The following is an 8027-nucleotide window of genomic DNA, read 5'->3' on the forward strand; positions in this document are numbered from 1 at the left end:
TTTTTTTTTTTTTTTTTTTTTTTTCTTCTGGCACACTGAGCTAGGCCTCTGCTCCTAGATGGTTGCATCTGAACTGTTGCTATGATCCACACCATATTAGAGAACAAAATGATTTCACCGGCAAATGGATCTCAAAAGAAATGACACAGGAAGGCATTTTAGCTGCGATATAATAGTCCCCAAATTCCTCTGAAATCCTCATCATGCACTTGTATCTGTTTTGAGCATGCGTTATTGACAAAGCAGAAGTTTTGTTATTTTAGAGGAAAGTTAAAAAATGCTAACAAGAAAGTGTTAGTTTTCTGGAATATCATGCATTTCATTTGACTTTAGAAATGCAACCTGGTTAGGGTACCTGTTTCCCATTCAGCACCTTTAGCCCAAGTTTTCACTGCTGTGTACTCAGTTTGCCCTGATGGAATAATTCAAATGCCTTCTTTAGCTCCACAGCTTTGAATTTTATGTTTAACTTTGAACAGAAAATGCCAAATATAAATGGAAGAGAAAATGCATTTCAGCGCATTTTTGCATTATGCATTTTTCAAAGTTCAGTTGTAGAATCAATTTTACTTTTGATTTCCTACTGACGACTTTAATAATAATATAACACTAATAAACAAGTTAACATTTATGAAGTGCCACACACAGTGCTGAGCACACACATGTTCTCACGCAGTTGTTGGTGATAATTCAATCCGAGTCACAGAAACCCATTTAGAATAATAATGATACTCTTCAGTACCCAGACCATACCTTAGAAAACAAGAAAAAATTCCAATCAAACAGTATCATTCTAGCAGATGCTTTAACAGGGAACATCACGGGAACCAGATTGCTTTATATTAAGATGAGCGAAAAGAAACAACTCCATGGCATTTCGCAAATTCTCCAATCACGGGTCAAATCTCATGCATCGCAGCTCTTTGCTCTGTTGCAATGTGAATTGATCTGTGGGTGAGTCACTTACGCTGTTGTCCCAGTTGCTTTGCTTTTGCGATCTCCAGCGAATGTTGTAGCCTTTACTTACAATGCCGGATTATTTCTAATTTCCTCAGTTGGCAGGTCAGTTTCTCCACACGAATTCAAGTTTTTCCAGCAAGTAGATTATTTGAGGATAGCCCAAACAGAAGTTGTGCTTTCACATTTTGCTCATGGGTGAAGATGTGGCCCCGGGGAAAGAGGGGTTCGGTTTTTGGGTGCCAAGCACTGCTTAAGGTTCAGCTGCTCTTTCTTTCCCATTTGAACTGGTGCGTGTACCAGAGCTCGGCGTGGGGGGGGTCCCTTTACCAAGCAGCCCTGTTTGAAAGTGGAATTGCTTTCAAGTGGCCACCAGACCCTGAGAAAAATATTTCAACTCAAAATTGATTAGGTTTTGGTAATCTATGGCAATGTGTTCTCATTTAAGCACGGAACAGGAGATTTTTCTCCTATAACCCATTACAGTTTAAAAAACGCAAGACGTTCAACTTGTGGTGGGAGAAATTTTCCAACTTATTAAATGTTGTTTATATCCTCCTCTTTGTACACCGTCTGCCTTCCCAGAGCTCCCTCTGTATCCGAGTTACCAACTTTCTTTCGGACCTTTCACATTAAATTTAACCCCACTCCCATCTGGCAACCTAGACCCTCCAAGTGACTAGAGCAAAAATACACAGTTTACTCCCCCCAAGTCTGCACTCTCGTCCCTCCTTTTTCTTTTGCTCTAATCTAATCACTAATTCTTAAGCTTGGCCAAATAGTTAAAAATGTTAAGTGCTAGCAAGGCCTTCTACCTCCCCCTCATATCTGTCTCTGTTTATGGAATGGGCTCAGTTTCCTCCTCTTCTCCTTCGGCCTGGGGTTTTCGGGTCAGAACACTGTAAATACACACAGCTCTGGCTCAACCCATAAATCTGAGCAAAGGGCAGGCTTATATATTCAGATAAGCACGGGTTGGGGCGGGAACAGGGAAGGAGAGCGAACCAGCAGAATCTGACGCCCTGCAGCAATGCTCAGAAAAGAGAAGTGAAGAGGCCAGGAATCTTTAGTGGGGAGGGAAAAAGATTTTTATCTCGAAACATCTCTCCTTATTTCTAAAGGATGAGGTTGGCACTGCTTCCTCTTCTTCTTTTTTTTTTTTTTCAATTTTTTACTTTTTCCACATTGCTTATACTCACATCCTTACTGAACATATTATCTTAGAGGCAATCAAATTAAACGATAAATTTCATTTATTTCCAATGTCCTTTTTCCTTTTTAAGTGTATTGGCTTGTGTTTTGAACTTTGTATATGTGGGGTGTGTGTGTGTGTGTGTGTGTGTGTGTGTAATGTGAATTAGAGTCCTTTTCCCAGAAATTCTCTTCTTCTGGAATTTTTCAAACCTAAGGTCTTTGCCTAAATAACCATGTTGTTAGTCACCACATTGAATCCCAAAATAAAACACGGCTGAAGGAGCTGGGAATGACAAAGTGATACATAAATGCTTACATAGCCTTTGGTCTTTAAAGCTTCTACTTGATTTCCAAGTTCAAGTCTTTTCTGTTGGGTTTTCAGATCTCAAGATTTTCTGTGTCTCCTGAAATACCACCCTTCTTGGGAGATGTGCCCCTTGTGGACATAGATATTGTCGCAATGGAAAATCTTGAGCCAGGTGACCATGGCTGAAAGCGTACTTTCTACCATTCATCTGCCCTGACTCTGCTTTAGAGGCCATGAGCCACCCCATGAATTTGCCTCAGTCACTTAAGAATCTAGGAAATGTGGCACTTGCTTTGTTTTCAATCCATGTTTTATATTTTATCATATACATATATACAATTTTTAATCTCATTTCTCTAGGTTATTCTTTTGGCAAATAGAGAACTCATATTCCTCAAAAGGACCTTCTTTTCTTGGGTTGAGATATTAGTGACAATTCCATGTAGGTAAGAGAATTTTATGGGAAAAACTGCCAAGAGAGTAACGGCGCTGGCTGCCCAGACCGTTTTCTCTGTTCTAGCCTCACCTTCGACAAATAGAAATGATAATAATAATGATCACCATTTACTGAGCACTTACTTTTGGAAAGCAATGTGCCAGGTGCTTTATATGCATATTAATTTAAATCCTTATAACAATGTGACAAATGAAGTATTATAGTCTCCAGTAATGAATGAAAAACTCTGGTTGGAAAAGTGAAGAAACGTCTCCCAGAACGTACATTTAAGCTTAGCATTTGAACGTGAGTCTGGCTCTAGAGCTCTGTCTTCTGAACTGCCTCTCAGGGCCTCAGGTTCTGCGTCTTCAGGATGTGGGTCTTGGGTGGAACGGAGTCTATTTAGCAGGGTATTCCATGTCTGGGTTGACTTTCTCTGCCCACACCTCTCCTGAAGCTTAGTCCTGGCATTTTCAACAGCCCTCTGGTGTCATGGCCTGGCTCTCACAGACCTCCTGCACTCATGTCTGAAATGGAATTCATCGATTCCTCACCCAACCTGCTTCTTCTCTATGATCCACATAGTGTTCTCTGGGAGCACCGTCCACTCTGCCCTGTAGTTCAAGCTCAAGGCTCTGCCAGCTAGCTCTCTCCCTTCTCACCTGCCATGATCATCAGCCGACCTCGCAGGCAGGAGACATTACTGTCCCACTACCTGGGTTTGAATTTGGCTCCCCTCTTTACCAGCTGCGCAGCATTGGACAAGGTGTTATATTCCTCTGTGCCTTGATTTTCTCATCTGTAAAATGGGGTCCGAAATACTACTTGTTTCATAAGGTTCAGTCTCCAGGTATTGTTTGACTGAATTGTTAAAATACCCTTCAGACTCGCTTCACCAGAGTTATCATTATAAAATAATAGCCATGATACCCTCCCGCTTAAAAAATCTTTACTTCCCTGTTGCCTCCAGGCCTAACTATGGAGTCAGGCAAAGGCTTTCATAATCTCCTGCCACTGGCCTTTCCAGGATCATTTTCCACCATGTCCCCCTAAGCAATTTGCACCCTGGCAGCAAAAAATTATACACGTGGTACGCTTTTGTGCCTCCACACTTTTGACCGTGCTGTGCCCTCTACCAGAAATGCCCTTCCTTTCCGTTTCTGCCTAGTGACGGGCACTTATCTTGTATGGCTCAGTTCAAAAGTCACCTATTTTTTAGGGCAGCGTAAATTGAGTCAGTCACTTGTAGAGTGTATTCCTCTGTTTTAGAACCTAACACGTTGAATGGTAATTATATGCACTGTCATTATAGGCACTGTAACCAGTAGGCTGGGGACTCCTGTGGGCAGAGACTGTGTGTTTTCCAACTTGATATGTTTTGTTCTAGAGCCTCATATATAGTGGGAGCCCCCAAATTTTGATTAATATATAAAATGTTATTCCTCACTCTAAAAAATGACTTAAAGTAAATAAATGTGTATCAAATGCCTGTAATGTGTTAACTAGTTGAATTAAATCTTGTTAGCTTGAGATGAGAAAGACAGTGAACTTGTAACAAAATTAAATTAAAAACTCAAGAGCATTTAGGAGTTCGGGATTAACAGGTTCACACTATGATATATAAAATAGATAAACCACAAGGACCTACTGTATAGCACAGGGAACTATATTCAATATCTTATAATAACCTATAAGCGGAAAGAATCTGAAAAAGTTTATATATATATACATATATATATAAATAAAACTGAATCACTTTGCTGTAAATCTGAAACTAATACAATATTGTAAATCAACTATACTTCAATTAAAAAAAACCCTCAAACACAACTGTATTGTTCTTACTGTCTCCAAGATAAAGCCATCATGTTTTTTCCTAGTACACATGTTAAATGTTACATTTTTTTGACACCTTAGGAAAATCTGATAATGGAAATTCTTTAGAATATCAGTGAAGTCTCTATATTTTATATATTTCATTAGAAAAAGAGCCAGTTTTTTCCTTATGTGCCTTTACTCTAAGCATAATACTTCATGGGAGGCAGTATATGAGTGGTTACGACCATAGGCTTGGAAGCTAGAATGCCTGGGTTTAAGTCACGACACTGCCACCTACAAGCTGTGTAATTGTTGGGAAGTTTTCTCAAAGCCTGTTCTCTTACCTGTAAAATGGGCATCCTAGTAACATCTACCACAGAGGGTGTTTTGAGCATCCAATGAGTTAGTGCATCTAAACACTTAGATGAATGCCTGACTTACAGTAAATGCTCAATAAATATGCCCTGTTATCCAGTTGGTGTTTACAGGAGAGTCGCCTGGAATCCTAGTAGAAAGGTGAGGTCTATTTCATCGTCAGGGCACAGTGCAGAGAGGCGGGAGAACCTGGAGAGATGATGAATTGGCCCATTCACTTGTGCAAGGACTAGGTGTCCATTCAGCTATCATTTCAACACATAAGCAATTTAGTGTTTCATTTTGTCATTGACACATGGAGCTAAATCTAGGAACAAACCCAGATTTTAAGTTAGCAGTTAGGACAGTTGGCTCTAGAATCATTCTGCCTGGGTTCAAATCCTAGCTCTATGACATACTGGTTGTGTGAACTTGGGAAAATGTTTTTATTTCTATAAGTTTAAGCTTTCTCATCTGGAAAATGAGGAAAAAAAGACTAATTTTAACCTTCTACCTGTTGTGAGAATTAAATGAAAACAAAACAACTTAACGTGCTTATCACAGTGCCTGTTGCATAGTGAGTGCTTCATTTCTGTTAACCACCGTTTTCTTATTGAAAGTATCATTGTAATGTTTTTACTATACGATGTGCTTTTTTCTTTTCTTTTTTTTTTTTTTTTTTTTTTTTTTTTGCGGTACACGGGCCTCTCACTGTTGTGGCCTCTCCCGTTGCGAAGCACAGGCTCCGGACGCGCAGGCTCAGCGGCCATGGCTCACGGGCCCAGCCGCTCCGCGGCATGTGGGATCTTCCCGGACCGGGGCACGAACCCGTGTCCCCTGCATCGGCAGGCGGACTCTCAACCACTGCGCCACCAGGGAAGCCCCTACGATGTGCTTTTTAAATTTACTTTATTGTGAAGTATATCATACCTGTGTCTTGCTTTTTTCATTCAATGGTTGCAACTGGACTGATGTGGGTAGTTCTTAGTCCGTCAGTTTCACTGCTGTATAGCATTTTATTATACCAACAGCCCACAATTAATTGTGTTATTTTATTCTATTGATGGGCATCTGGACTGTTATTGATTGGTTTCTATTACAAACACTGCTGCATAGAACATTCTTATGTGTGCCCTGGTGCACATGTGAAAGACTGAAAGACGTTCTTTAGGAAGTTAAACCTAGAGTTGAGATTGTGGGACCGGTGAATATTCAAACTTACTAGGTAGTGGTAAACTGTCTTCTCAGTAGCAACTCATGGAGGATTTTTTGACAGGAGATCATTACAAACGTATTTTGGGTCCTTATAAAGATTACTGTATGTTGTAGTCAGTCTCTAAGATTTTATGGTTTCAAAATAAAATCCAAATGAGCCTCTTCTTTTGGTATTCACACCCTCGTGTGGTGCTCTCCCACACCGTACCAAGGTTGGTCTTTGTGACCAATAGAATATGGTAAAAGTGATGGTACATGTTACAAAAAACTGTAGCTTCTGTTTGTGGCATCCTTTCTCTTTCTGTCTCTTTTGAATCTTTCACTCTGGGGAAGACAGCTGCCGTATTGTGCAGCTCTATGGAGAAGCCCATAAGGTAAGGAACAGAGACCTCCAGCCAACAGCCAGTTAGGAACTATAGTCTACCAACAACCATATGAGTAAGCTTAGAAGTGGATTTTCCAGCCGCTCAGGGCTTGCGATGACTGAAGGTTGATAGCTTGACTAGAATCTCATAGGAGACCCTGAATCAGAATTGTCCAGCTAAGCTGCACCTGGGTATTTGATACACAGAAATTGTGTGAGATTGTAAATATTTGTTGTCTTAGGCTAAGTTCTGGGGTAATTTATTATTCAGAGAAGATAACTATACATATTGCATTAAAAGGCAAAAACTTCCAAGTTCCATTAAAGAATTTTTGAAATAAAGCAGGATATTAAAACAAATTTGAAAACAGATAATGAAAAGGTTGATGCACTAACAAATGTAGATGTTTTTAAGTTGGTTGGTCATGTAAAAAAGCACCGTGAGGGTGGGAAACAAGGATAATTTATGATTTATAACCTGCAGAACCATGTTTACATGTCTTCAAATTTTTAATTTGATCTGTATTATTAATTATTAGAGTCTTTTAGATGTGTGTATAATGCAAAATATTCATTATAACATAATGGCAAAATAATAGGCATCATCTAAACATACATAAATAAGAGAATTGTTAAGTAAGTAGTATATCCATTCAATAGAGTATTAGAAAGCCGTGAAAAGAAATATATATAAAGTAATAACATACTCCCAACGTAAGTTAAGTGAAAAGGGCAGAATATACCCTACAATCAGTATAAAACCAACTCTACAGGGATTTAAAGGTGAAAGTGGGCATCTCTCAGTTGGATTGTGGGGTTTTGTTTTCTTCAATAAACTTTTTCTGGGCTCTGTAAGTTCTTTCTAACAAACTTGTGTTATTACTTTTATTATTAGGAAAACGCATTTACCACCTGAGGCAATTATTCTTGGTTTACTTTTAGCATTACAAAGAAACGAGGACCACAGACTTCTACCTTCAAATTGGAAATAGCAATCTTATCAGACAGATACCGACAGCAGAGCATCTGTAAAGTTTCTGGATGCTGCTTCACGTTGGCTGGCTTCCTTCTAAATCATCTTGGTCTTTGGACATAATCAAGGTCTTTTATCTTGTTATAATTGATGATCTTGTTGATTTCACTTGTATAAACAAATATAATCTATGTGTTGTTTTGTTGACATCAGAGCTTCTGAAAGAGAATCTGAGGATAAATTCATGGAATAGTCTAAACTTTCATGTGACTACAGTTTGTATTCTTCAGCATCTGTTCATGAAATTGAGAGGAGGAAGAATGAGGTAGATGAGATTTCATGGAGAGGCAATGTGGTGGTGAGGGCTGCCTAAGACCTTTCAAAATGGGAAGTGTGTTTGTCTAAGGCA

General features: G+C 39.3%; 1 long non-coding RNA gene across 1 annotated transcript in view; it reads left to right on the forward strand.

The window, feature by feature from the left end:
* LOC112397443 (uncharacterized) overlaps window positions 1–7698 on the forward strand; it is a 17326-nt gene extending 9628 nt beyond the window's left edge. Inside the window, exon 5 of the long non-coding RNA XR_003002801.1 lies at window positions 7588–7698. This is a non-coding gene — a long non-coding RNA (uncharacterized LOC112397443). The remainder of the gene's footprint in view (window positions 1–7587) is intronic.
* Window positions 7699–8027: the final 329 nt, after the last annotated feature.

The sequence above is a fragment of the Neophocaena asiaeorientalis genome, unplaced genomic scaffold, assembly GCF_003031525.2.
Source record: "Neophocaena asiaeorientalis asiaeorientalis breed wild unplaced genomic scaffold, Neophocaena_asiaeorientalis_V1.1 scaffold381, whole genome shotgun sequence".
Taxonomy (NCBI): domain Eukaryota; kingdom Metazoa; phylum Chordata; class Mammalia; order Artiodactyla; family Phocoenidae; genus Neophocaena; species Neophocaena asiaeorientalis.